At 41.9% G+C, this 24,073-nt stretch overlaps 26 non-coding genes across 26 annotated transcripts; 16 read left to right on the top strand and 10 right to left on the bottom strand.

Moving 5' to 3' along the window:
- Window positions 1–726: 726 nt before the first annotated feature.
- trnan-guu (transfer RNA asparagine (anticodon GUU)) lies at window positions 727–800 on the top strand. Its single transcript has one exon. It is a non-coding gene; the product is annotated as a tRNA-Asn (tRNA).
- Window positions 801–2,113: 1,313 nt separating this feature from the next.
- Window positions 2,114–2,187, top strand: trnan-guu (transfer RNA asparagine (anticodon GUU)). The gene has a single exon. It is a non-coding gene; the product is annotated as a tRNA-Asn (tRNA).
- An 89-nt stretch (window positions 2,188–2,276) lies between these two features.
- Window positions 2,277–2,349, bottom strand: trnak-cuu (transfer RNA lysine (anticodon CUU)). The gene has a single exon. It is a non-coding gene; the product is annotated as a tRNA-Lys (tRNA).
- Window positions 2,350–3,500: 1,151 nt separating this feature from the next.
- trnan-guu (transfer RNA asparagine (anticodon GUU)) lies at window positions 3,501–3,574 on the top strand. Its single transcript has one exon. It is a non-coding gene; the product is annotated as a tRNA-Asn (tRNA).
- A 1,313-nt stretch (window positions 3,575–4,887) lies between these two features.
- On the top strand, window positions 4,888–4,961 carry trnan-guu (transfer RNA asparagine (anticodon GUU)). Its single transcript has one exon. It is a non-coding gene; the product is annotated as a tRNA-Asn (tRNA).
- A 1,313-nt stretch (window positions 4,962–6,274) lies between these two features.
- Window positions 6,275–6,348, top strand: trnan-guu (transfer RNA asparagine (anticodon GUU)). Its single transcript has one exon. It is a non-coding gene; the product is annotated as a tRNA-Asn (tRNA).
- An 89-nt stretch (window positions 6,349–6,437) lies between these two features.
- trnak-cuu (transfer RNA lysine (anticodon CUU)) lies at window positions 6,438–6,510 on the bottom strand. The gene has a single exon. It is a non-coding gene; the product is annotated as a tRNA-Lys (tRNA).
- Window positions 6,511–7,661: 1,151 nt separating this feature from the next.
- On the top strand, window positions 7,662–7,735 carry trnan-guu (transfer RNA asparagine (anticodon GUU)). The gene has a single exon. It is a non-coding gene; the product is annotated as a tRNA-Asn (tRNA).
- An 89-nt stretch (window positions 7,736–7,824) lies between these two features.
- On the bottom strand, window positions 7,825–7,897 carry trnak-cuu (transfer RNA lysine (anticodon CUU)). Its single transcript has one exon. It is a non-coding gene; the product is annotated as a tRNA-Lys (tRNA).
- Window positions 7,898–9,048: 1,151 nt separating this feature from the next.
- On the top strand, window positions 9,049–9,122 carry trnan-guu (transfer RNA asparagine (anticodon GUU)). Its single transcript has one exon. It is a non-coding gene; the product is annotated as a tRNA-Asn (tRNA).
- A 1,313-nt stretch (window positions 9,123–10,435) lies between these two features.
- trnan-guu (transfer RNA asparagine (anticodon GUU)) lies at window positions 10,436–10,509 on the top strand. The gene has a single exon. It is a non-coding gene; the product is annotated as a tRNA-Asn (tRNA).
- A 1,313-nt stretch (window positions 10,510–11,822) lies between these two features.
- Window positions 11,823–11,896, top strand: trnan-guu (transfer RNA asparagine (anticodon GUU)). The gene has a single exon. It is a non-coding gene; the product is annotated as a tRNA-Asn (tRNA).
- A 1,313-nt stretch (window positions 11,897–13,209) lies between these two features.
- Window positions 13,210–13,283, top strand: trnan-guu (transfer RNA asparagine (anticodon GUU)). The gene has a single exon. It is a non-coding gene; the product is annotated as a tRNA-Asn (tRNA).
- Window positions 13,284–13,372: 89 nt separating this feature from the next.
- Window positions 13,373–13,445, bottom strand: trnak-cuu (transfer RNA lysine (anticodon CUU)). Its single transcript has one exon. It is a non-coding gene; the product is annotated as a tRNA-Lys (tRNA).
- A 1,151-nt stretch (window positions 13,446–14,596) lies between these two features.
- On the top strand, window positions 14,597–14,670 carry trnan-guu (transfer RNA asparagine (anticodon GUU)). The gene has a single exon. It is a non-coding gene; the product is annotated as a tRNA-Asn (tRNA).
- An 89-nt stretch (window positions 14,671–14,759) lies between these two features.
- Window positions 14,760–14,832, bottom strand: trnak-cuu (transfer RNA lysine (anticodon CUU)). The gene has a single exon. It is a non-coding gene; the product is annotated as a tRNA-Lys (tRNA).
- Window positions 14,833–15,983: 1,151 nt separating this feature from the next.
- trnan-guu (transfer RNA asparagine (anticodon GUU)) lies at window positions 15,984–16,057 on the top strand. Its single transcript has one exon. It is a non-coding gene; the product is annotated as a tRNA-Asn (tRNA).
- An 89-nt stretch (window positions 16,058–16,146) lies between these two features.
- On the bottom strand, window positions 16,147–16,219 carry trnak-cuu (transfer RNA lysine (anticodon CUU)). The gene has a single exon. It is a non-coding gene; the product is annotated as a tRNA-Lys (tRNA).
- A 1,151-nt stretch (window positions 16,220–17,370) lies between these two features.
- trnan-guu (transfer RNA asparagine (anticodon GUU)) lies at window positions 17,371–17,444 on the top strand. The gene has a single exon. It is a non-coding gene; the product is annotated as a tRNA-Asn (tRNA).
- An 89-nt stretch (window positions 17,445–17,533) lies between these two features.
- Window positions 17,534–17,606, bottom strand: trnak-cuu (transfer RNA lysine (anticodon CUU)). Its single transcript has one exon. It is a non-coding gene; the product is annotated as a tRNA-Lys (tRNA).
- Window positions 17,607–18,757: 1,151 nt separating this feature from the next.
- trnan-guu (transfer RNA asparagine (anticodon GUU)) lies at window positions 18,758–18,831 on the top strand. The gene has a single exon. It is a non-coding gene; the product is annotated as a tRNA-Asn (tRNA).
- An 89-nt stretch (window positions 18,832–18,920) lies between these two features.
- Window positions 18,921–18,993, bottom strand: trnak-cuu (transfer RNA lysine (anticodon CUU)). Its single transcript has one exon. It is a non-coding gene; the product is annotated as a tRNA-Lys (tRNA).
- A 1,151-nt stretch (window positions 18,994–20,144) lies between these two features.
- On the top strand, window positions 20,145–20,218 carry trnan-guu (transfer RNA asparagine (anticodon GUU)). The gene has a single exon. It is a non-coding gene; the product is annotated as a tRNA-Asn (tRNA).
- Window positions 20,219–20,307: 89 nt separating this feature from the next.
- On the bottom strand, window positions 20,308–20,380 carry trnak-cuu (transfer RNA lysine (anticodon CUU)). Its single transcript has one exon. It is a non-coding gene; the product is annotated as a tRNA-Lys (tRNA).
- Window positions 20,381–22,918: 2,538 nt separating this feature from the next.
- trnan-guu (transfer RNA asparagine (anticodon GUU)) lies at window positions 22,919–22,992 on the top strand. Its single transcript has one exon. It is a non-coding gene; the product is annotated as a tRNA-Asn (tRNA).
- An 89-nt stretch (window positions 22,993–23,081) lies between these two features.
- trnak-cuu (transfer RNA lysine (anticodon CUU)) lies at window positions 23,082–23,154 on the bottom strand. The gene has a single exon. It is a non-coding gene; the product is annotated as a tRNA-Lys (tRNA).
- Window positions 23,155–24,073: the final 919 nt, after the last annotated feature.

Genomic DNA, 24,073 nt, shown 5'->3' with positions numbered 1-24,073 from the left:
GTTAGTCTGAGTACATCAGCTGAAGGCAGCTTAACTTCTTTTTTGGTTCTTGAAGTCTTTTTTTATTCTCATCCGAAAGGCATATTCTGTTCCAGAAAACATTGGGGATTCCAATGTATCAATGACCTAGTTGGGAAAATGATTGCTGAACTCTGTAATGATCCTGATCTCAGCAGTACCAAGTGCCACAAAGGTCCACAAATCAGTTTACTCATGTATTTTATTGCCTATGGTTTGGTTTGTAAATGTGTGTTGGTGATATGGATGCATTCATGACACCACATTTTCTGGACAAAATGCGTCTTGGAGCAGAGCTCCTGCAGTGCTTCCATCAAATCTGTTTTGAATAGGTTTTGGGTGCATTTTCACATATAATTTCAAAAGCGTCATATCTAAGAGGACATAACCCTGCAACTGAAGGCAAGGGAGCTACACTGTGTAAACTGGTGAAAATCATACACATTCCGATGACTGGTGGACAAAAGGATCAAAACTTTGACAGGAAAAGGGTCTACAAACTGACCTTTTGTTTGAAGACCTGCAGGTCTTGACAAGTGAGTAATTGAAGGAAGGGCAAATTTTAGACAAGCTAGCAGAAAAGTGTGAGTGACCTTGATGTTGCATCCTTTATGCATTGGCTCATTTCATCAAAAGCCAGCAAACAGGAGGAATGTGCTTGTTGGGTTTTTCTTTTGAGGAAGAACTATGTAAGCACAGAAGCATCTGGTCTCTGTGGCGCAATCGGTTAGCGTGTTCGGCTGTTAACCGAAAGGATGGTGGTTCGAGCCCACCCAGGGACGATGTATGTTCCTTTCTCTTCTTTTTTAGACGTATTTTGCGCAAACAGATTAACTAAATTTCAACATTTCTCTCAAACAAATCAGCCTCTCGCCCAACGTGGGGCTCGAACCCACGACCCTGAGATTAAGAGTCTCATGCTCTACCGACTGAGCGAGCCGGACGTTTTTTGTAGGACCCCAAAAGCACTTGCTGTCGCCACATGTTGACATGTTGAGCAGGACCTGAGCTATGTTTGTGGAATTTGTGCAGAGACTAAAGACCTTCACCCTTAAACATTCACTAAACCTGGTGCATGATCTCACATCCCAGAGATTGAGAATCTGGCAAACTAACAATCGAACTGGTCAGGTAACAGCAGCATTTGAAGTGGGGTCAAAAATGTACCATTAAAGGCACTTGACATCCCCGCTCAGTTTCGTTGCATAGCCTCTTTATAGTTGTTGAAAAAACGTTTTGTAGCGGAAGAAAACATTAATTTACTGGAAGACAATCCAGTGATCGCTCTTAATATCAAAGTAAAACATGTACTCTGTCCTGATAAAATTTTGACCATGTGCATTTCACCTTGGGATTTAAAGTGTTTCCCGTTAGTCTGAGTACATCAGCTGAAGGCAGCTTAACTTCTTTTTTGGTTCTTGAAGTCTTTTTTTATTCTCATCCGAAAGGCATATTCTGTTCCAGAAAACATTGGGGATTCCAATGTATCAATGACCTAGTTGGGAAAATGATTGCTGAACTCTGTAATGATCCTGATCTCAGCAGTACCAAGTGCCACAAAGGTCCACAAATCAGTTTACTCATGTATTTTATTGCCTATGGTTTGGTTTGTAAATGTGTGTTGGTGATATGGATGCATTCATGACACCACATTTTCTGGACAAAATGCGTCTTGGAGCAGAGCTCCTGCAGTGCTTCCATCAAATCTGTTTTGAATAGGTTTTGGGTGCATTTTCACATATAATTTCAAAAGCGTCATATCTAAGAGGACATAACCCTGCAACTGAAGGCAAGGGAGCTACACTGTGTAAACTGGTGAAAATCATACACATTCCGATGACTGGTGGACAAAAGGATCAAAACTTTGACAGGAAAAGGGTCTACAAACTGACCTTTTGTTTGAAGACCTGCAGGTCTTGACAAGTGAGTAATTGAAGGAAGGGCAAATTTTAGACAAGCTAGCAGAAAAGTGTGAGTGACCTTGATGTTGCATCCTTTATGCATTGGCTCATTTCATCAAAAGCCAGCAAACAGGAGGAATGTGCTTGTTGGGTTTTTCTTTTGAGGAAGAACTATGTAAGCACAGAAGCATCAGGTCTCTGTGGCGCAATCGGTTAGCGCGTTCGGCTGTTAACCGAAAGGATGGTGGTTCGAGCCCACCCAGGGACGATGTATGTTCCTTTCTCTTCTTTTTTAGACGTATTTTGCGCAAACAGATTAACTAAATTTCAACATTTCTCTCAAACAAATCAGCCTCTCGCCCAACGTGGGGCTCGAACCCACGACCCTGAGATTAAGAGTCTCATGCTCTACCGACTGAGCTAGCCGGGCGTTTTATGTAGGACCCCAAAAGCACTTGCTGTCGCCACATGTTGACATGTTGAGCAGGACCTGAGCTATGTTTGTGGAATTTGTGCAGAGACTAAAGACCTTCACCCTTAAACATTCACTAAACCTGGTGCATGATCTCACATCCCAGAGATTGAGAATCTGGCAAACTAACAATCGAACTGGTCAGGTAACAGCAGCATTTGAAGTGGGGTCAAAAATGTACCATTAAAGGCACTTGACATCCCCGCTCAGTTTCGTTGCATAGCCTCTTTATAGTTGTTGAAAAAACGTTTTGTAGCGGAAGAAAACATTAATTTACTGGAAGACAATCCAGTGATCGCTCTTAATATCAAAGTAAAACATGTACTCTGTCCTGATAAAATTTTGACCATGTGCATTTCACCTTGGGATTTAAAGTGTTTCCCGTTAGTCTGAGTACATCAGCTGAAGGCAGCTTAACTTCTTTTTTGGTTCTTGAAGTCTTTTTTTATTCTCATCCGAAAGGCATATTCTGTTCCAGAAAACATTGGGGATTCCAATGTATCAATGACCTAGTTGGGAAAATGATTGCTGAACTCTGTAATGATCCTGATCTCAGCAGTACCAAGTGCCACAAAGGTCCACAAATCAGTTTACTCATGTATTTTATTGCCTATGGTTTGGTTTGTAAATGTGTGTTGGTGATATGGATGCATTCATGACACCACATTTTCTGGACAAAATGCGTCTTGGAGCAGAGCTCCTGCAGTGCTTCCATCAAATCTGTTTTGAATAGGTTTTGGGTGCATTTTCACATATAATTTCAAAAGCGTCATATCTAAGAGGACATAACCCTGCAACTGAAGGCAAGGGAGCTACACTGTGTAAACTGGTGAAAATCATACACATTCCGATGACTGGTGGACAAAAGGATCAAAACTTTGACAGGAAAAGGGTCTACAAACTGACCTTTTGTTTGAAGACCTGCAGGTCTTGACAAGTGAGTAATTGAAGGAAGGGCAAATTTTAGACAAGCTAGCAGAAAAGTGTGAGTGACCTTGATGTTGCATCCTTTATGCATTGGCTCATTTCATCAAAAGCCAGCAAACAGGAGGAATGTGCTTGTTGGGTTTTTCTTTTGAGGAAGAACTATGTAAGCACAGAAGCATCTGGTCTCTGTGGCGCAATCGGTTAGCGTGTTCGGCTGTTAACCGAAAGGATGGTGGTTCGAGCCCACCCAGGGACGATGTATGTTCCTTTCTCTTCTTTTTTAGACGTATTTTGCGCAAACAGATTAACTAAATTTCAACATTTCTCTCAAACAAATCAGCCTCTCGCCCAACGTGGGGCTCGAACCCACGACCCTGAGATTAAGAGTCTCATGCTCTACCGACTGAGCGAGCCGGACGTTTTTTGTAGGACCCCAAAAGCACTTGCTGTCGCCACATGTTGACATGTTGAGCAGGACCTGAGCTATGTTTGTGGAATTTGTGCAGAGACTAAAGACCTTCACCCTTAAACATTCACTAAACCTGGTGCATGATCTCACATCCCAGAGATTGAGAATCTGGCAAACTAACAATCGAACTGGTCAGGTAACAGCAGCATTTGAAGTGGGGTCAAAAATGTACCATTAAAGGCACTTGACATCCCCGCTCAGTTTCGTTGCATAGCCTCTTTATAGTTGTTGAAAAAACGTTTTGTAGCGGAAGAAAACATTAATTTACTGGAAGACAATCCAGTGATCGCTCTTAATATCAAAGTAAAACATGTACTCTGTCCTGATAAAATTTTGACCATGTGCATTTCACCTTGGGATTTAAAGTGTTTCCCGTTAGTCTGAGTACATCAGCTGAAGGCAGCTTAACTTCTTTTTTGGTTCTTGAAGTCTTTTTTTATTCTCATCCGAAAGGCATATTCTGTTCCAGAAAACATTGGGGATTCCAATGTATCAATGACCTAGTTGGGAAAATGATTGCTGAACTCTGTAATGATCCTGATCTCAGCAGTACCAAGTGCCACAAAGGTCCACAAATCAGTTTACTCATGTATTTTATTGCCTATGGTTTGGTTTGTAAATGTGTGTTGGTGATATGGATGCATTCATGACACCACATTTTCTGGACAAAATGCGTCTTGGAGCAGAGCTCCTGCAGTGCTTCCATCAAATCTGTTTTGAATAGGTTTTGGGTGCATTTTCACATATAATTTCAAAAGCGTCATATCTAAGAGGACATAACCCTGCAACTGAAGGCAAGGGAGCTACACTGTGTAAACTGGTGAAAATCATACACATTCCGATGACTGGTGGACAAAAGGATCAAAACTTTGACAGGAAAAGGGTCTACAAACTGACCTTTTGTTTGAAGACCTGCAGGTCTTGACAAGTGAGTAATTGAAGGAAGGGCAAATTTTAGACAAGCTAGCAGAAAAGTGTGAGTGACCTTGATGTTGCATCCTTTATGCATTGGCTCATTTCATCAAAAGCCAGCAAACAGGAGGAATGTGCTTGTTGGGTTTTTCTTTTGAGGAAGAACTATGTAAGCACAGAAGCATCTGGTCTCTGTGGCGCAATCGGTTAGCGCGTTCGGCTGTTAACCGAAAGGATGGTGGTTCGAGCCCACCCAGGGACGATGTATGTTCCTTTCTCTTCTTTTTTAGACGTATTTTGCGCAAACAGATTAACTAAATTTCAACATTTCTCTCAAACAAATCAGCCTCTCGCCCAACGTGGGGCTCGAACCCACGACCCTGAGATTAAGAGTCTCATGCTCTACCGACTGAGCGAGCCGGACGTTTTTTGTAGGACCCCAAAAGCACTTGCTGTCGCCACATGTTGACATGTTGAGCAGGACCTGAGCTATGTTTGTGGAATTTGTGCAGAGACTAAAGACCTTCACCCTTAAACATTCACTAAACCTGGTGCATGATCTCACATCCCAGAGATTGAGAATCTGGCAAACTAACAAACGAACTGGTCAGGTAACAGCAGCATTTGAAGTGGGGTCAAAAATGTACCATTAAAGGCACTTGACATCCCCGCTCAGTTTCGTTGCATAGCCTCTTTATAGTTGTTGAAAAAACATTTTGTAGCGGAAGAAAACATTAATTTACTGGAAGACAATCCAGTGATCGCTCTTAATATCAAAGTAAAACATGTACTCTGTCCTGATAAAATTTTGACCATGTGCATTTCACCTTGGGATTTAAAGTGTTTCCCGTTAGTCTGAGTACATCAGCTGAAGGCAGCTTAACTTCTTTTTTGGTTCTTGAAGTCTTTTTTTATTCTCATCCGAAAGGCATATTCTGTTCCAGAAAACATTGGGGATTCCAATGTATCAATGACCTAGTTGGGAAAATGATTGCTGAACTCTGTAATGATCCTGATCTCAGCAGTACCAAGTGCCACAAAGGTCCACAAATCAGTTTACTCATGTATTTTATTGCCTATGGTTTGGTTTGTAAATGTGTGTTGGTGATATGGATGCATTCATGACACCACATTTTCTGGACAAAATGCGTCTTGGAGCAGAGCTCCTGCAGTGCTTCCATCAAATCTGTTTTGAATAGGTTTTGGGTGCATTTTCACATATAATTTCAAAAGCGTCATATCTAAGAGGACATAACCCTGCAACTGAAGGCAAGGGAGCTACACTGTGTAAACTGGTGAAAATCATACACATTCCGATGACTGGTGGACAAAAGGATCAAAACTTTGACAGGAAAAGGGTCTACAAACTGACCTTTTGTTTGAAGACCTGCAGGTCTTGACAAGTGAGTAATTGAAGGAAGGGCAAATTTTAGACAAGCTAGCAGAAAAGTGTGAGTGACCTTGATGTTGCATCCTTTATGCATTGGCTCATTTCATCAAAAGCCAGCAAACAGGAGGAATGTGCTTGTTGGGTTTTTCTTTTGAGGAAGAACTATGTAAGCACAGAAGCATCAGGTCTCTGTGGCGCAATCGGTTAGCGCGTTCGGCTGTTAACCGAAAGGATGGTGGTTCGAGCCCACCCAGGGACGATGTATGTTCCTTTCTCTTCTTTTTTAGACGTATTTTGCGCAAACAGATTAACTAAATTTCAACATTTCTCTCAAACAAATCAGCCTCTCGCCCAACGTGGGGCTCGAACCCACGACCCTGAGATTAAGAGTCTCATGCTCTACCGACTGAGCTAGCCGGGCGTTTTATGTAGGACCCCAAAAGCACTTGCTGTCGCCACATGTTGACATGTTGAGCAGGACCTGAGCTATGTTTGTGGAATTTGTGCAGAGACTAAAGACCTTCACCCTTAAACATTCACTAAACCTGGTGCATGATCTCACATCCCAGAGATTGAGAATCTGGCAAACTAACAATCGAACTGGTCAGGTAACAGCAGCATTTGAAGTGGGGTCAAAAATGTACCATTAAAGGCACTTGACATCCCCGCTCAGTTTCGTTGCATAGCCTCTTTATAGTTGTTGAAAAAACGTTTTGTAGCGGAAGAAAACATTAATTTACTGGAAGACAATCCAGTGATCGCTCTTAATATCAAAGTAAAACATGTACTCTGTCCTGATAAAATTTTGACCATGTGCATTTCACCTTGGGATTTAAAGTGTTTCCCGTTAGTCTGAGTACATCAGCTGAAGGCAGCTTAACTTCTTTTTTGGTTCTTGAAGTCTTTTTTTATTCTCATCCGAAAGGCATATTCTGTTCCAGAAAACATTGGGGATTCCAATGTATCAATGACCTAGTTGGGAAAATGATTGCTGAACTCTGTAATGATCCTGATCTCAGCAGTACCAAGTGCCACAAAGGTCCACAAATCAGTTTACTCATGTATTTTATTGCCTATGGTTTGGTTTGTAAATGTGTGTTGGTGATATGGATGCATTCATGACACCACATTTTCTGGACAAAATGCGTCTTGGAGCAGAGCTCCTGCAGTGCTTCCATCAAATCTGTTTTGAATAGGTTTTGGGTGCATTTTCACATATAATTTCAAAAGCGTCATATCTAAGAGGACATAACCCTGCAACTGAAGGCAAGGGAGCTACACTGTGTAAACTGGTGAAAATCATACACATTCCGATGACTGGTGGACAAAAGGATCAAAACTTTGACAGGAAAAGGGTCTACAAACTGACCTTTTGTTTGAAGACCTGCAGGTCTTGACAAGTGAGTAATTGAAGGAAGGGCAAATTTTAGACAAGCTAGCAGAAAAGTGTGAGTGACCTTGATGTTGCATCCTTTATGCATTGGCTCATTTCATCAAAAGCCAGCAAACAGGAGGAATGTGCTTGTTGGGTTTTTCTTTTGAGGAAGAACTATGTAAGCACAGAAGCATCTGGTCTCTGTGGCGCAATCGGTTAGCGCGTTCGGCTGTTAACCGAAAGGATGGTGGTTCGAGCCCACCCAGGGACGATGTATGTTCCTTTCTCTTCTTTTTTAGACGTATTTTGCGCAAACAGATTAACTAAATTTCAACATTTCTCTCAAACAAATCAGCCTCTCGCCCAACGTGGGGCTCGAACCCACGACCCTGAGATTAAGAGTCTCATGCTCTACCGACTGAGCTAGCCGGGCGTTTCATGTAGGACCCCAAAAGCACTTGCTGTCGCCACATGTTGACATGTTGAGCAGGACCTGAGCTATGTTTGTGGAATTTGTGCAGAGACTAAAGACCTTCACCCTTAAACATTCACTAAACCTGGTGCATGATCTCACATCCCAGAGATTGAGAATCTGGCAAACTAACAATCGAACTGGTCAGGTAACAGCAGCATTTGAAGTGGGGTCAAAAATGTACCATTAAAGGCACTTGACATCCCCGCTCAGTTTCGTTGCATAGCCTCTTTATAGTTGTTGAAAAAACATTTTGTAGCGGAAGAAAACATTAATTTACTGGAAGACAATCCAGTGATCGCTCTTAATATCAAAGTAAAACATGTACTCTGTCCTGATAAAATTTTGACCATGTGCATTTCACCTTGGGATTTAAAGTGTTTCCCGTTAGTCTGAGTACATCAGCTGAAGGCAGCTTAACTTCTTTTTTGGTTCTTGAAGTCTTTTTTTATTCTCATCCGAAAGGCATATTCTGTTCCAGAAAACATTGGGGATTCCAATGTATCAATGACCTAGTTGGGAAAATGATTGCTGAACTCTGTAATGATCCTGATCTCAGCAGTACCAAGTGCCACAAAGGTCCACAAATCAGTTTACTCATGTATTTTATTGCCTATGGTTTGGTTTGTAAATGTGTGTTGGTGATATGGATGCATTCATGACACCACATTTTCTGGACAAAATGCGTCTTGGAGCAGAGCTCCTGCAGTGCTTCCATCAAATCTGTTTTGAATAGGTTTTGGGTGCATTTTCACATATAATTTCAAAAGCGTCATATCTAAGAGGACATAACCCTGCAACTGAAGGCAAGGGAGCTACACTGTGTAAACTGGTGAAAATCATACACATTCCGATGACTGGTGGACAAAAGGATCAAAACTTTGACAGGAAAAGGGTCTACAAACTGACCTTTTGTTTGAAGACCTGCAGGTCTTGACAAGTGAGTAATTGAAGGAAGGGCAAATTTTAGACAAGCTAGCAGAAAAGTGTGAGTGACCTTGATGTTGCATCCTTTATGCATTGGCTCATTTCATCAAAAGCCAGCAAACAGGAGGAATGTGCTTGTTGGGTTTTTCTTTTGAGGAAGAACTATGTAAGCACAGAAGCATCTGGTCTCTGTGGCGCAATCGGTTAGCGTGTTCGGCTGTTAACCGAAAGGATGGTGGTTCGAGCCCACCCAGGGACGATGTATGTTCCTTTCTCTTCTTTTTTAGACGTATTTTGCGCAAACAGATTAACTAAATTTCAACATTTCTCTCAAACAAATCAGCCTCTCGCCCAACGTGGGGCTCGAACCCACGACCCTGAGATTAAGAGTCTCATGCTCTACCGACTGAGCGAGCCGGACGTTTTTTGTAGGACCCCAAAAGCACTTGCTGTCGCCACATGTTGACATGTTGAGCAGGACCTGAGCTATGTTTGTGGAATTTGTGCAGAGACTAAAGACCTTCACCCTTAAACATTCACTAAACCTGGTGCATGATCTCACATCCCAGAGATTGAGAATCTGGCAAACTAACAATCGAACTGGTCAGGTAACAGCAGCATTTGAAGTGGGGTCAAAAATGTACCATTAAAGGCACTTGACATCCCCGCTCAGTTTCGTTGCATAGCCTCTTTATAGTTGTTGAAAAAACATTTTGTAGCGGAAGAAAACATTAATTTACTGGAAGACAATCCAGTGATCGCTCTTAATATCAAAGTAAAACATGTACTCTGTCCTGATAAAATTTTGACCATGTGCATTTCACCTTGGGATTTAAAGTGTTTCCCGTTAGTCTGAGTACATCAGCTGAAGGCAGCTTAACTTCTTTTTTGGTTCTTGAAGTCTTTTTTTATTCTCATCCGAAAGGCATATTCTGTTCCAGAAAACATTGGGGATTCCAATGTATCAATGACCTAGTTGGGAAAATGATTGCTGAACTCTGTAATGATCCTGATCTCAGCAGTACCAAGTGCCACAAAGGTCCACAAATCAGTTTACTCATGTATTTTATTGCCTATGGTTTGGTTTGTAAATGTGTGTTGGTGATATGGATGCATTCATGACACCACATTTTCTGGACAAAATGCGTCTTGGAGCAGAGCTCCTGCAGTGCTTCCATCAAATCTGTTTTGAATAGGTTTTGGGTGCATTTTCACATATAATTTCAAAAGCGTCATATCTAAGAGGACATAACCCTGCAACTGAAGGCAAGGGAGCTACACTGTGTAAACTGGTGAAAATCATACACATTCCGATGACTGGTGGACAAAAGGATCAAAACTTTGACAGGAAAAGGGTCTACAAACTGACCTTTTGTTTGAAGACCTGCAGGTCTTGACAAGTGAGTAATTGAAGGAAGGGCAAATTTTAGACAAGCTAGCAGAAAAGTGTGAGTGACCTTGATGTTGCATCCTTTATGCATTGGCTCATTTCATCAAAAGCCAGCAAACAGGAGGAATGTGCTTGTTGGGTTTTTCTTTTGAGGAAGAACTATGTAAGCACAGAAGCATCTGGTCTCTGTGGCGCAATCGGTTAGCGTGTTCGGCTGTTAACCGAAAGGATGGTGGTTCGAGCCCACCCAGGGACGATGTATGTTCCTTTCTCTTCTTTTTTAGACGTATTTTGCGCAAACAGATTAACTAAATTTCAACATTTCTCTCAAACAAATCAGCCTCTCGCCCAACGTGGGGCTCGAACCCACGACCCTGAGATTAAGAGTCTCATGCTCTACCGACTGAGCGAGCCGGACGTTTTTTGTAGGACCCCAAAAGCACTTGCTGTCGCCACATGTTGACATGTTGAGCAGGACCTGAGCTATGTTTGTGGAATTTGTGCAGAGACTAAAGACCTTCACCCTTAAACATTCACTAAACCTGGTGCATGATCTCACATCCCAGAGATTGAGAATCTGGCAAACTAACAATCGAACTGGTCAGGTAACAGCAGCATTTGAAGTGGGGTCAAAAATGTACCATTAAAGGCACTTGACATCCCCGCTCAGTTTCGTTGCATAGCCTCTTTATAGTTGTTGAAAAAACGTTTTGTAGCGGAAGAAAACATTAATTTACTGGAAGACAATCCAGTGATCGCTCTTAATATCAAAGTAAAACATGTACTCTGTCCTGATAAAATTTTGACCATGTGCATTTCACCTTGGGATTTAAAGTGTTTCCCGTTAGTCTGAGTACATCAGCTGAAGGCAGCTTAACTTCTTTTTTGGTTCTTGAAGTCTTTTTTTATTCTCATCCGAAAGGCATATTCTGTTCCAGAAAACATTGGGGATTCCAATGTATCAATGACCTAGTTGGGAAAATGATTGCTGAACTCTGTAATGATCCTGATCTCAGCAGTACCAAGTGCCACAAAGGTCCACAAATCAGTTTACTCATGTATTTTATTGCCTATGGTTTGGTTTGTAAATGTGTGTTGGTGATATGGATGCATTCATGACACCACATTTTCTGGACAAAATGCGTCTTGGAGCAGAGCTCCTGCAGTGCTTCCATCAAATCTGTTTTGAATAGGTTTTGGGTGCATTTTCACATATAATTTCAAAAGCGTCATATCTAAGAGGACATAACCCTGCAACTGAAGGCAAGGGAGCTACACTGTGTAAACTGGTGAAAATCATACACATTCCGATGACTGGTGGACAAAAGGATCAAAACTTTGACAGGAAAAGGGTCTACAAACTGACCTTTTGTTTGAAGACCTGCAGGTCTTGACAAGTGAGTAATTGAAGGAAGGGCAAATTTTAGACAAGCTAGCAGAAAAGTGTGAGTGACCTTGATGTTGCATCCTTTATGCATTGGCTCATTTCATCAAAAGCCAGCAAACAGGAGGAATGTGCTTGTTGGGTTTTTCTTTTGAGGAAGAACTATGTAAGCACAGAAGCATCTGGTCTCTGTGGCGCAATCGGTTAGCGCGTTCGGCTGTTAACCGAAAGGATGGTGGTTCGAGCCCACCCAGGGACGATGTATGTTCCTTTCTCTTCTTTTTTAGACGTATTTTGCGCAAACAGATTAACTAAATTTCAACATTTCTCTCAAACAAATCAGCCTCTCGCCCAACGTGGGGCTCGAACCCACGACCCTGAGATTAAGAGTCTCATGCTCTACCGACTGAGCGAGCCGGACGTTTTTTGTAGGACCCCAAAAGCACTTGCTGTCGCCACATGTTGACATGTTGAGCAGGACCTGAGCTATGTTTGTGGAATTTGTGCAGAGACTAAAGACCTTCACCCTTAAACATTCACTAAACCTGGTGCATGATCTCACATCCCAGAGATTGAGAATCTGGCAAACTAACAAACGAACTGGTCAGGTAACAGCAGCATTTGAAGTGGGGTCAAAAATGTACCATTAAAGGCACTTGACATCCCCGCTCAGTTTCGTTGCATAGCCTCTTTATAGTTGTTGAAAAAACATTTTGTAGCGGAAGAAAACATTAATTTACTGGAAGACAATCCAGTGATCGCTCTTAATATCAAAGTAAAACATGTACTCTGTCCTGATAAAATTTTGACCATGTGCATTTCACCTTGGGATTTAAAGTGTTTCCCGTTAGTCTGAGTACATCAGCTGAAGGCAGCTTAACTTCTTTTTTGGTTCTTGAAGTCTTTTTTTATTCTCATCCGAAAGGCATATTCTGTTCCAGAAAACATTGGGGATTCCAATGTATCAATGACCTAGTTGGGAAAATGATTGCTGAACTCTGTAATGATCCTGATCTCAGCAGTACCAAGTGCCACAAAGGTCCACAAATCAGTTTACTCATGTATTTTATTGCCTATGGTTTGGTTTGTAAATGTGTGTTGGTGATATGGATGCATTCATGACACCACATTTTCTGGACAAAATGCGTCTTGGAGCAGAGCTCCTGCAGTGCTTCCATCAAATCTGTTTTGAATAGGTTTTGGGTGCATTTTCACATATAATTTCAAAAGCGTCATATCTAAGAGGACATAACCCTGCAACTGAAGGCAAGGGAGCTACACTGTGTAAACTGGTGAAAATCATACACATTCCGATGACTGGTGGACAAAAGGATCAAAACTTTGACAGGAAAAGGGTCTACAAACTGACCTTTTGTTTGAAGACCTGCAGGTCTTGACAAGTGAGTAATTGAAGGAAGGGCAAATTTTAGACAAGCTAGCAGAAAAGTGTGAGTGACCTTGATGTTGCATCCTTTATGCATTGGCTCATTTCATCAAAAGCCAGCAAACAGGAGGAATGTGCTTGTTGGGTTTTTCTTTTGAGGAAGAACTATGTAAGCACAGAAGCATCTGGTCTCTGTGGCGCAATCGGTTAGCGCGTTCGGCTGTTAACCGAAAGGATGGTGGTTCGAGCCCACCCAGGGACGATGTATGTTCCTTTCTCTTCTTTTTTAGACGTATTTTGCGCAAACAGATTAACTAAATTTCAACATTTCTCTCAAACAAATCAGCCTCTCGCCCAACGTGGGGCTCGAACCCACGACCCTGAGATTAAGAGTCTCATGCTCTACCGACTGAGCTAGCCGGGCGTTTTATGTAGGACCCCAAAAGCACTTGCTGTCGCCACATGTTGACATGTTGAGCAGGACCTGAGCTATGTTTGTGGAATTTGTGCAGAGACTAAAGACCTTCACCCTTAAACATTCACTAAACCTGGTGCATGATCTCACATCCCAGAGATTGAGAATCTGGCAAACTAACAATCGAACTGGTCAGGTAACAGCAGCATTTGAAGTGGGGTCAAAAATGTACCATTAAAGGCACTTGACATCCCCGCTCAGTTTCGTTGCATAGCCTCTTTATAGTTGTTGAAAAAACGTTTTGTAGCGGAAGAAAACATTAATTTACTGGAAGACAATCCAGTGATCGCTCTTAATATCAAAGTAAAACATGTACTCTGTCCTGATAAAATTTTGACCATGTGCATTTCACCTTGGGATTTAAAGTGTTTCCCGTTAGTCTGAGTACATCAGCTGAAGGCAGCTTAACTTCTTTTTTGGTTCTTGAAGTCTTTTTTTATTCTCATCCGAAAGGCATATTCTGTTCCAGAAAACATTGGGGATTCCAATGTATCAATGACCTAGTTGGGAAAATGATTGCTGAACTCTGTAATGATCCTGATCTCAGCAGTACCAAGTGCCACAAAGGTCCACAAATCAGTTTACTCATGTATTTTATTGCCTATGGTTTGGTTTGTAAATGTGTGTTGGTGATATGGATGCATTCATGACACCACATTTTCTGGACAAAATGCGTCTTGGAGCAGAGCTCCTGCAGTGCTTCCATCAAATCTGTTTTGAATAGGTTTTGGGTGCATTTTCACATATAATTTCAAAAGCGTCATATCTAAGAGGACATAACCCTGCAACTGAAGGCAAGGGAGCTACACTGTGTAAACTGGTGAAAATCATACACATTCCGATGACTGGTGGACAAAAGGATCAAAACTTTGACAGGAAAAGGGTCTACAAACTGACCTTTTGTTTGAAGACCTGCAGGTCTTGACAAGTGAGTAATTGAAGGAAGGGCAAATTTTAGACAAGCTAGCAGAAAAGTGTGAGTGACCTTGATGTTGCATCCTTTATGCATTGGCTCATTTCATCAAAAGCCAGCAAACAGGAGGAATGTGCTTGTTGGGTTTTTCTTTTGAGGAAGAACTATGTAAGCACAGAAGCATCTGGTCTCTGTGGCGCAATCGGTTAGCGCGTTCGGCTGTTAACCGAAAGGATGGTGGTTCGAGCCCACCCAGGGACGATGTATGTTCCTTTCTCTTCTTTTTTAGACGTATTTTGCGCAAACAGATTAACTAAATTTCAACATTTCTCTCAAACAAATCAGCCTCTCGCCCAACGTGGGGCTCGAACCCACGACCCTGAGATTAAGAGTCTCATGCTCTACCGACTGAGCTAGCCGGGCGTTTTATGTAGGACCCCAAAAGCACTTGCTGTCGCCACATGTTGACATGTTGAGCAGGACCTGAGCTATGTTTGTGGAATTTGTGCAGAGACTAAAGACCTTCACCCTTAAACATTCACTAAACCTGGTGCATGATCTCACATCCCAGAGATTGAGAATCTGGCAAACTAACAATCGAACTGGTCAGGTAACAGCAGCATTTGAAGTGGGGTCAAAAATGTACCATTAAAGGCACTTGACATCCCCGCTCAGTTTCGTTGCATAGCCTCTTTATAGTTGTTGAAAAAACGTTTTGTAGCGGAAGAAAACATTAATTTACTGGAAGACAATCCAGTGATCGCTCTTAATATCAAAGTAAAACATGTACTCTGTCCTGATAAAATTTTGACCATGTGCATTTCACCTTGGGATTTAAAGTGTTTCCCGTTAGTCTGAGTACATCAGCTGAAGGCAGCTTAACTTCTTTTTTGGTTCTTGAAGTCTTTTTTTATTCTCATCCGAAAGGCATATTCTGTTCCAGAAAACATTGGGGATTCCAATGTATCAATGACCTAGTTGGGAAAATGATTGCTGAACTCTGTAATGATCCTGATCTCAGCAGTACCAAGTGCCACAAAGGTCCACAAATCAGTTTACTCATGTATTTTATTGCCTATGGTTTGGTTTGTAAATGTGTGTTGGTGATATGGATGCATTCATGACACCACATTTTCTGGACAAAATGCGTCTTGGAGCAGAGCTCCTGCAGTGCTTCCATCAAATCTGTTTTGAATAGGTTTTGGGTGCATTTTCACATATAATTTCAAAAGCGTCATATCTAAGAGGACATAACCCTGCAACTGAAGGCAAGGGAGCTACACTGTGTAAACTGGTGAAAATCATACACATTCCGATGACTGGTGGACAAAAGGATCAAAACTTTGACAGGAAAAGGGTCTACAAACTGACCTTTTGTTTGAAGACCTGCAGGTCTTGACAAGTGAGTAATAGAAGGAAGGGCAAATTTTAGACAAGCTAGCAGAAAAGTGTGAGTGACCTTGATGTTGCATCCTTTATGCATTGGCTCATTTCATCAAAAGCCAGCAAACAGGAGGAATGTGCTTGTTGGGTTTTTCTTTTGAGGAAGAACTATGTAAGCACAGAAGCATCAGGTCTCTGTGGCGCAATCGGTTAGCGCGTTCGGCTGTTAACCGAAAGGATGGTGGTTCGAGCCCACCCAGGGACGATGTATGTTCCTTTCTCTTCTTTTTTAGACGTATTTTGCGCAAACAGATTAACTAAATTTCAACATTTCTCTCAAACAAATCAGCCTCTCGCCCAACGTGGGGCTCGAACCCACGACCCTGAGATTAAGAGTCTCATGCTCTACCGACTGAGCTAGCCGGGCGTTTTATGTAGGACCCCAAAAGCACTTGCTGTCGCCACATGTTGACATGTTGAGCAGGACCTGAGCTATGTTTGTGGAATTTGTGCAGAGACTAAAGACCTTCACCCTTAAACATTCACTAAACCTGGTGCATGATCTCACATCCCAGAGATTGAGAATCTGGCAAACTAACAATCGAACTGGTCAGGTAACAGCAGCATTTGAAGTGGGGTCAAAAATGTACCATTAAAGGCACTTGACATCCCCGCTCAGTTTCGTTGCATAGCCTCTTTATAGTTGTTGAAAAAACGTTTTGTAGCGGAAGAAAACATTAATTTACTGGAAGACAATCCAGTGATCGCTCTTAATATCAAAGTAAAACATGTACTCTGTCCTGATAAAATTTTGACCATGTGCATTTCACCTTGGGATTTAAAGTGTTTCCCGTTAGTCTGAGTACATCAGCTGAAGGCAGCTTAACTTCTTTTTTGGTTCTTGAAGTCTTTTTTTATTCTCATCCGAAAGGCATATTCTGTTCCAGAAAACATTGGGGATTCCAATGTATCAATGACCTAGTTGGGAAAATGATTGCTGAACTCTGTAATGATCCTGATCTCAGCAGTACCAAGTGCCACAAAGGTCCACAAATCAGTTTACTCATGTATTTTATTGCCTATGGTTTGGTTTGTAAATGTGTGTTGGTGATATGGATGCATTCATGACACCACATTTTCTGGACAAAATGCGTCTTGGAGCAGAGCTCCTGCAGTGCTTCCATCAAATCTGTTTTGAATAGGTTTTGGGTGCATTTTCACATATAATTTCAAAAGCGTCATATCTAAGAGGACATAACCCTGCAACTGAAGGCAAGGGAGCTACACTGTGTAAACTGGTGAAAATCATACACATTCCGATGACTGGTGGACAAAAGGATCAAAACTTTGACAGGAAAAGGGTCTACAAACTGACCTTTTGTTTGAAGACCTGCAGGTCTTGACAAGTGAGTAATTGAAGGAAGGGCAAATTTTAGACAAGCTAGCAGAAAAGTGTGAGTGACCTTGATGTTGCATCCTTTATGCATTGGCTCATTTCATCAAAAGCCAGCAAACAGGAGGAATGTGCTTGTTGGGTTTTTCTTTTGAGGAAGAACTATGTAAGCACAGAAGCATCTGGTCTCTGTGGCGCAATCGGTTAGCGCGTTCGGCTGTTAACCGAAAGGATGGTGGTTCGAGCCCACCCAGGGACGATGTATGTTCCTTTCTCTTCTTTTTTAGACGTATTTTGCGCAAACAGATTAACTAAATTTCAACATTTCTCTCAAACAAATCAGCCTCTCGCCCAACGTGGGGCTCGAACCCACGACCCTGAGATTAAGAGTCTCATGCTCTACCGACTGAGCTAGCCGGGCGTTTTATGTAGGACCCCAAAAGCACTTGCTGTCGCCACATGTTGACATGTTGAGCAGGACCTGAGCTATGTTTGTGGAATTTGTGCAGAGACTAAAGACCTTCACCCTTAAACATTCACTAAACCTGGTGCATGATCTCACATCCCAGAGATTGAGAATCTGGCAAACTAACAATCGAACTGGTCAGGTAACAGCAGCATTTGAAGTGGGGTCAAAAATGTACCATTAAAGGCACTTGACATCCCCGCTCAGTTTCGTTGCATAGCCTCTTTATAGTTGTTGAAAAAACATTTTGTAGCGGAAGAAAACATTAATTTACTGGAAGACAATCCAGTGATCGCTCTTAATATCAAAGTAAAACATGTACTCTGTCCTGATAAAATTTTGACCATGTGCATTTCACCTTGGGATTTAAAGTGTTTCCCGTTAGTCTGAGTACATCAGCTGAAGGCAGCTTAACTTCTTTTTTGGTTCTTGAAGTCTTTTTTTATTCTCATCCGAAAGGCATATTCTGTTCCAGAAAACATTGGGGATTCCAATGTATCAATGACCTAGTTGGGAAAATGATTGCTGAACTCTGTAATGATCCTGATCTCAGCAGTACCAAGTGCCACAAAGGTCCACAAATCAGTTTACTCATGTATTTTATTGCCTATGGTTTGGTTTGTAAATGTGTGTTGGTGATATGGATGCATTCATGACACCACATTTTCTGGACAAAATGCGTCTTGGAGCAGAGCTCCTGCAGTGCTTCCATCAAATCTGTTTTGAATAGGTTTTGGGTGCATTTTCACATATAATTTCAAAAGCGTCATATCTAAGAGGACATAACCCTGCAACTGAAGGCAAGGGAGCTACACTGTGTAAACTGGTGAAAATCATACACATTCCGATGACTGGTGGACAAAAGGATCAAAACTTTGACAGGAAAAGGGTCTACAAACTGACCTTTTGTTTGAAGACCTGCAGGTCTTGACAAGTGAGTAATTGAAGGAAGGGCAAATTTTAGACAAGCTAGCAGAAAAGTGTGAGTGACCTTGATGTTGCATCCTTTATGCATTGGCTCATTTCATCAAAAGCCAGCAAACAGGAGGAATGTGCTTGTTGGGTTTTTCTTTTGAGGAAGAACTATGTAAGCACAGAAGCATCAGGTCTCTGTGGCGCAATCGGTTAGCGCGTTCGGCTGTTAACCGAAAGGATGGTGGTTCGAGCCCACCCAGGGACGATGTATGTTCCTTTCTCTTCTTTTTTAGACGTATTTTGCGCAAACAGATTAACTAAATTTCAACATTTCTCTCAAACAAATCAGCCTCTCGCCCAACGTGGGGCTCGAACCCACGACCCTGAGATTAAGAGTCTCATGCTCTACCGACTGAGCTAGCCGGGCGTTTTATGTAGGACCCCAAAAGCACTTGCTGTCGCCACATGTTGACATGTTGAGCAGGACCTGAGCTATGTTTGTGGAATTTGTGCAGAGACTAAAGACCTTCACCCTTAAACATTCACTAAACCTGGTGCATGATCTCACATCCCAGAGATTGAGAATCTGGCAAACTAACAATCGAACTGGTCAGGTAACAGCAGCATTTGAAGTGGGGTCAAAAATGTACCATTAAAGGCACTTGACATCCCCGCTCAGTTTCGTTGCATAGCCTCTTTATAGTTGTTGAAAAAACGTTTTGTAGCGGAAGAAAACATTAATTTACTGGAAGACAATCCAGTGATCGCTCTTAATATCAAAGTAAAACATGTACTCTGTCCTGATAAAATTTTGACCATGTGCATTTCACCTTGGGATTTAAAGTGTTTCCCGTTAGTCTGAGTACATCAGCTGAAGGCAGCTTAACTTCTTTTTTGGTTCTTGAAGTCTTTTTTTATTCTCATCCGAAAGGCATATTCTGTTCCAGAAAACATTGGGGATTCCAATGTATCAATGACCTAGTTGGGAAAATGATTGCTGAACTCTGTAATGATCCTGATCTCAGCAGTACCAAGTGCCACAAAGGTCCACAAATCAGTTTACTCATGTATTTTATTGCCTATGGTTTGGTTTGTAAATGTGTGTTGGTGATATGGATGCATTCATGACACCACATTTTCTGGACAAAATGCGTCTTGGAGCAGAGCTCCTGCAGTGCTTCCATCAAATCTGTTTTGAATAGGTTTTGGGTGCATTTTCACATATAATTTCAAAAGCGTCATATCTAAGAGGACATAACCCTGCAACTGAAGGCAAGGGAGCTACACTGTGTAAACTGGTGAAAATCATACACATTCCGATGACTGGTGGACAAAAGGATCAAAACTTTGACAGGAAAAGGGTCTACAAACTGACCTTTTGTTTGAAGACCTGCAGGTCTTGACAAGTGAGTAATTGAAGGAAGGGCAAATTTTAGACAAGCTAGCAGAAAAGTGTGAGTGACCTTGATGTTGCATCCTTTATGCATTGGCTCATTTCATCAAAAGCCAGCAAACAGGAGGAATGTGCTTGTTGGGTTTTTCTTTTGAGGAAGAACTATGTAAGCACAGAAGCATCTGGTCTCTGTGGCGCAATCGGTTAGCGCGTTCGGCTGTTAACCGAAAGGATGGTGGTTCGAGCCCACCCAGGGACGATGTATGTTCCTTTCTCTTCTTTTTTAGACGTATTTTGCGCAAACAGATTAACTAAATTTCAACATTTCTCTCAAACAAATCAGCCTCTCGCCCAACGTGGGGCTCGAACCCACGACCCTGAGATTAAGAGTCTCATGCTCTACCGACTGAGCTAGCCGGGCGTTTTATGTAGGACCCCAAAAGCACTTGCTGTCGCCACATGTTGACATGTTGAGCAGGACCTGAGCTATGTTTGTGGAATTTGTGCAGAGACTAAAGACCTTCACCCTTAAACATTCACTAAACCTGGTGCATGATCTCACATCCCAGAGATTGAGAATCTGGCAAACTAACAATCGAACTGGTCAGGTAACAGCAGCATTTGAAGTGGGGTCAAAAATGTACCATTAAAGGCACTTGACATCCCCGCTCAGTTTCGTTGCATAGCCTCTTTATAGTTGTTGAAAAAACGTTTTGTAGCGGAAGAAAACATTAATTTACTGGAAGACAATCCAGTGATCGCTCTTAATATCAAAGTAAAACATGTACTCTGTCCTGATAAAATTTTGACCATGTGCATTTCACCTTGGGATTTAAAGTGTTTCCCGTTAGTCTGAGTACATCAGCTGAAGGCAGCTTAACTTCTTTTTTGGTTCTTGAAGTCTTTTTTTATTCTCATCCGAAAGGCATATTCTGTTCCAGAAAACATTGGGGATTCCAATGTATCAATGACCTAGTTGGGAAAATGATTGCTGAACTCTGTAATGATCCTGATCTCAGCAGTACCAAGTGCCACAAAGGTCCACAAATCAGTTTACTCATGTATTTTATTGCCTATGGTTTGGTTTGTAAATGTGTGTTGGTGATATGGATGCATTCATGACACCACATTTTCTGGACAAAATGCGTCTTGGAGCAGAGCTCCTGCAGTGCTTCCATCAAATCTGTTTTGAATAGGTTTTGGGTGCATTTTCACATATAATTTCAAAAGCGTCATATCTAAGAGGACATAACCCTGCAACTGAAGGCAAGGGAGCTACACTGTGTAAACTGGTGAAAATCATACACATTCCGATGACTGGTGGACAAAAGGATCAAAACTTTGACAGGAAAAGGGTCTACAAACTGACCTTTTGTTTGAAGACCTGCAGGTCTTGACAAGTGAGTAATAGAAGGAAGGGCAAATTTTAGACAAGCTAGCAGAAAAGTGTGAGTGACCTTGATGTTGCATCCTTTATGCATTGGCTCATTTCATCAAAAGCCAGCAAACAGGAGGAATGTGCTTGTTGGGTTTTTCTTTTGAGGAAGAACTATGTAAGCACAGAAGCATCTGGTCTCTGTGGCGCAATCGGTTAGCGCGTTCGGCTGTTAACCGAAAGGATGGTGGTTCGGGCCCACCCAGGGAAGATGTGTGTTCCTTTCTCTTCTTTTTTAGACGTATTTTGCGCAAACAGATTAACTAAATTTCAACATTTCTCTCAAACAAATCAGCCTCTCGCCCAACGTGGGGCTCGAACCCACGACCCTGAGATTAAGAGTCTCATGCTCTACCGACTGAGCGAGCCGGACGTTTTTTGTAGGACCCCAAAAGCACTTGCTGTTGCCACATGTTGACATGTTGAGCAGGACCTGAGCTATGTTTGTGGAATTTGTGCAGAGACTAAAGACCTTCACCCTTAAACATTCACTAAACCTGGTGCATGATCTCACATCCCAGAGATTGAGAATCTGGCAAACTAACAATCGAACTGGTCAGGTAACAGCAGCATTTGAAGTGGGGTCAAAAATGTACCATTAAAGGCACTTGACATCCCCGCTCAGTTTCGTTGCATAGCCTCTTTATAGTTGTTGAAAAAACGTTTTGTAGCGGAAGAAAACATTAATTTACTGGAAGACAATCCAGTGATCGCTCTTAATATCAAAGTAAAACATGTACTCTGTCCTGATAAAATTTTGACCATGTGCATTTCACCTTGGGATTTAAAGTGTTTCCCGTTAGTCTGAGTACATCAGCTGAAGGCAGCTTAACTTCTTTTTTGGTTCTTGAAGTCTTTTTTTATTCTCATCCGAAAGGCATATTCTGTTCCAGAAAACATTGGGGATTCCAATGTATCAATGACCTAGTTGGGAAAATGATTGCTGAACTCTGTAATGATCCTGATCTCAGCAGTACCAAGTGCCACAAAGGTCCACAAATCAGTTTACTCATGTATTTTATTGCCTATGGTTTGGTTTGTAAATGTGTGTTGGTGATATGGATGCATTCATGACACCACATTTTCTGGACAAAATGCGTCTTGGAGCAGAGCTCCTGCAGTGCTTCCATCAAATCTGTTTTGAATAGGTTTTGGGTGCATTTTCACATATAATTTCAAAAGCGTCATATCTAAGAGGACATAACCCTGCAACTGAAGGCAAGGGAGCTACACTGTGTAAACTGGTGAAAATCATACACATTCCGATGACTGGTGGACAAAAGGATCAAAACTTTGACAGGAAAAGGGTCTACAAACTGACCTTTTGTTTGAAGACCTGCAGGTCTTGACAAGTGAGTAATTGAAGGAAGGGCAAATTTTAGACAAGCTAGCAGAAAAGTGTGAGTGACCTTGATGTTGCATCCTTTATGCATTGGCTCATTTCATCAAAAGCCAGCAAACAGGAGGAATGTGCTTGTTGGGTTTTTCTTTTGAGGAAGAACTATGTAAGCACAGAAGCATCTGGTCTCTGTGGCGCAATCGGTTAGCGCGTTCGGCTGTTAACCGAAAGGATGGTGGTTCGAGCCCACCCAGGGACGATGTATGTTCCTTTCTCTTCTTTTTTAGACGTATTTTGCGCAAACAGATTAACTAAATTTCAACATTTCTCTCAAACAAATCAGCCTCTCGCCCAACGTGGGGCTCGAACCCACGACCCTGAGATTAAGAGTCTCATGCTCTACCGACTGAGCTAGCCGGGCGTTTTATGTAGGACCCCAAAAGCACTTGCTGTCGCCACATGTTGACATGTTGAGCAGGACCTGAGCTATGTTTGTGGAATTTGTGCAGAGACTAAAGACCTTCACCCTTAAACATTCACTAAACCTGGTGCATGATCTCACATCCCAGAGATTGAGAATCTGGCAAACTAACAATCGAACTGGTCAGGTAACAGCAGCATTTGAAGTGGGGTCAAAAATGTACCATTAAAGGCACTTGACATCCCCGCTCAGTTTCGTTGCATAGCCTCTTTATAGTTGTTGAAAAAACATTTTGTAGCGGAAGAAAACATTAATTTACTGGAAGACAATCCAGTGATCGCTCTTAATATCAAAGTAAAACATGTACTCTGTCCTGATAAAATTTTGACCATGTGCATTTCACCTTGGGATTTAAAGTGTTTCCCGTTAGTCTGAGTACATCAGCTGAAGGCAGCTTAACTTCTTTTTTGGTTCTTGAAGTCTTTTTTTATTCTCATCCGAAAGGCATATTCTGTTCCAGAAAACATTGGGGATTCCAATGTATCAATGACCTAGTTGGGAAAATGATTGCTGAACTCTGTAATGATCCTGATCTCAGCAGTACCAAGTGCCACAAAGGTCCACAAATCAGTTTACTCATGTATTTTATTGCCTATGGTTTGGTTTGTAAATGTGTGTTGGTGATATGGATGCATTCATGACACCACATTTTCTGGACAAAATGCGTCTTGGAGCAGAGCTCCTGCAGTGCTTCCATCAAATCTGTTTTGAATAGGTTTTGGGTGCATTTTCACATATAATTTCAAAAGCGTCATATCTAAGAGGACATAACCCTGCAACTGAAGGCAAGGGAGCTACACTGTGTAAACTGGTGAAAATCATACACATTCCGATGACTGGTGGACAAAAGGATCAAAAC

The sequence above is a fragment of the Brachyhypopomus gauderio genome, unplaced genomic scaffold, assembly GCF_052324685.1.
Source record: "Brachyhypopomus gauderio isolate BG-103 unplaced genomic scaffold, BGAUD_0.2 sc159, whole genome shotgun sequence".
In the NCBI taxonomy this organism is placed as follows: Eukaryota; Metazoa; Chordata; class Actinopteri; order Gymnotiformes; family Hypopomidae; genus Brachyhypopomus; species Brachyhypopomus gauderio.
This window is presented reverse-complemented; position numbering and strand designations above follow the sequence as displayed.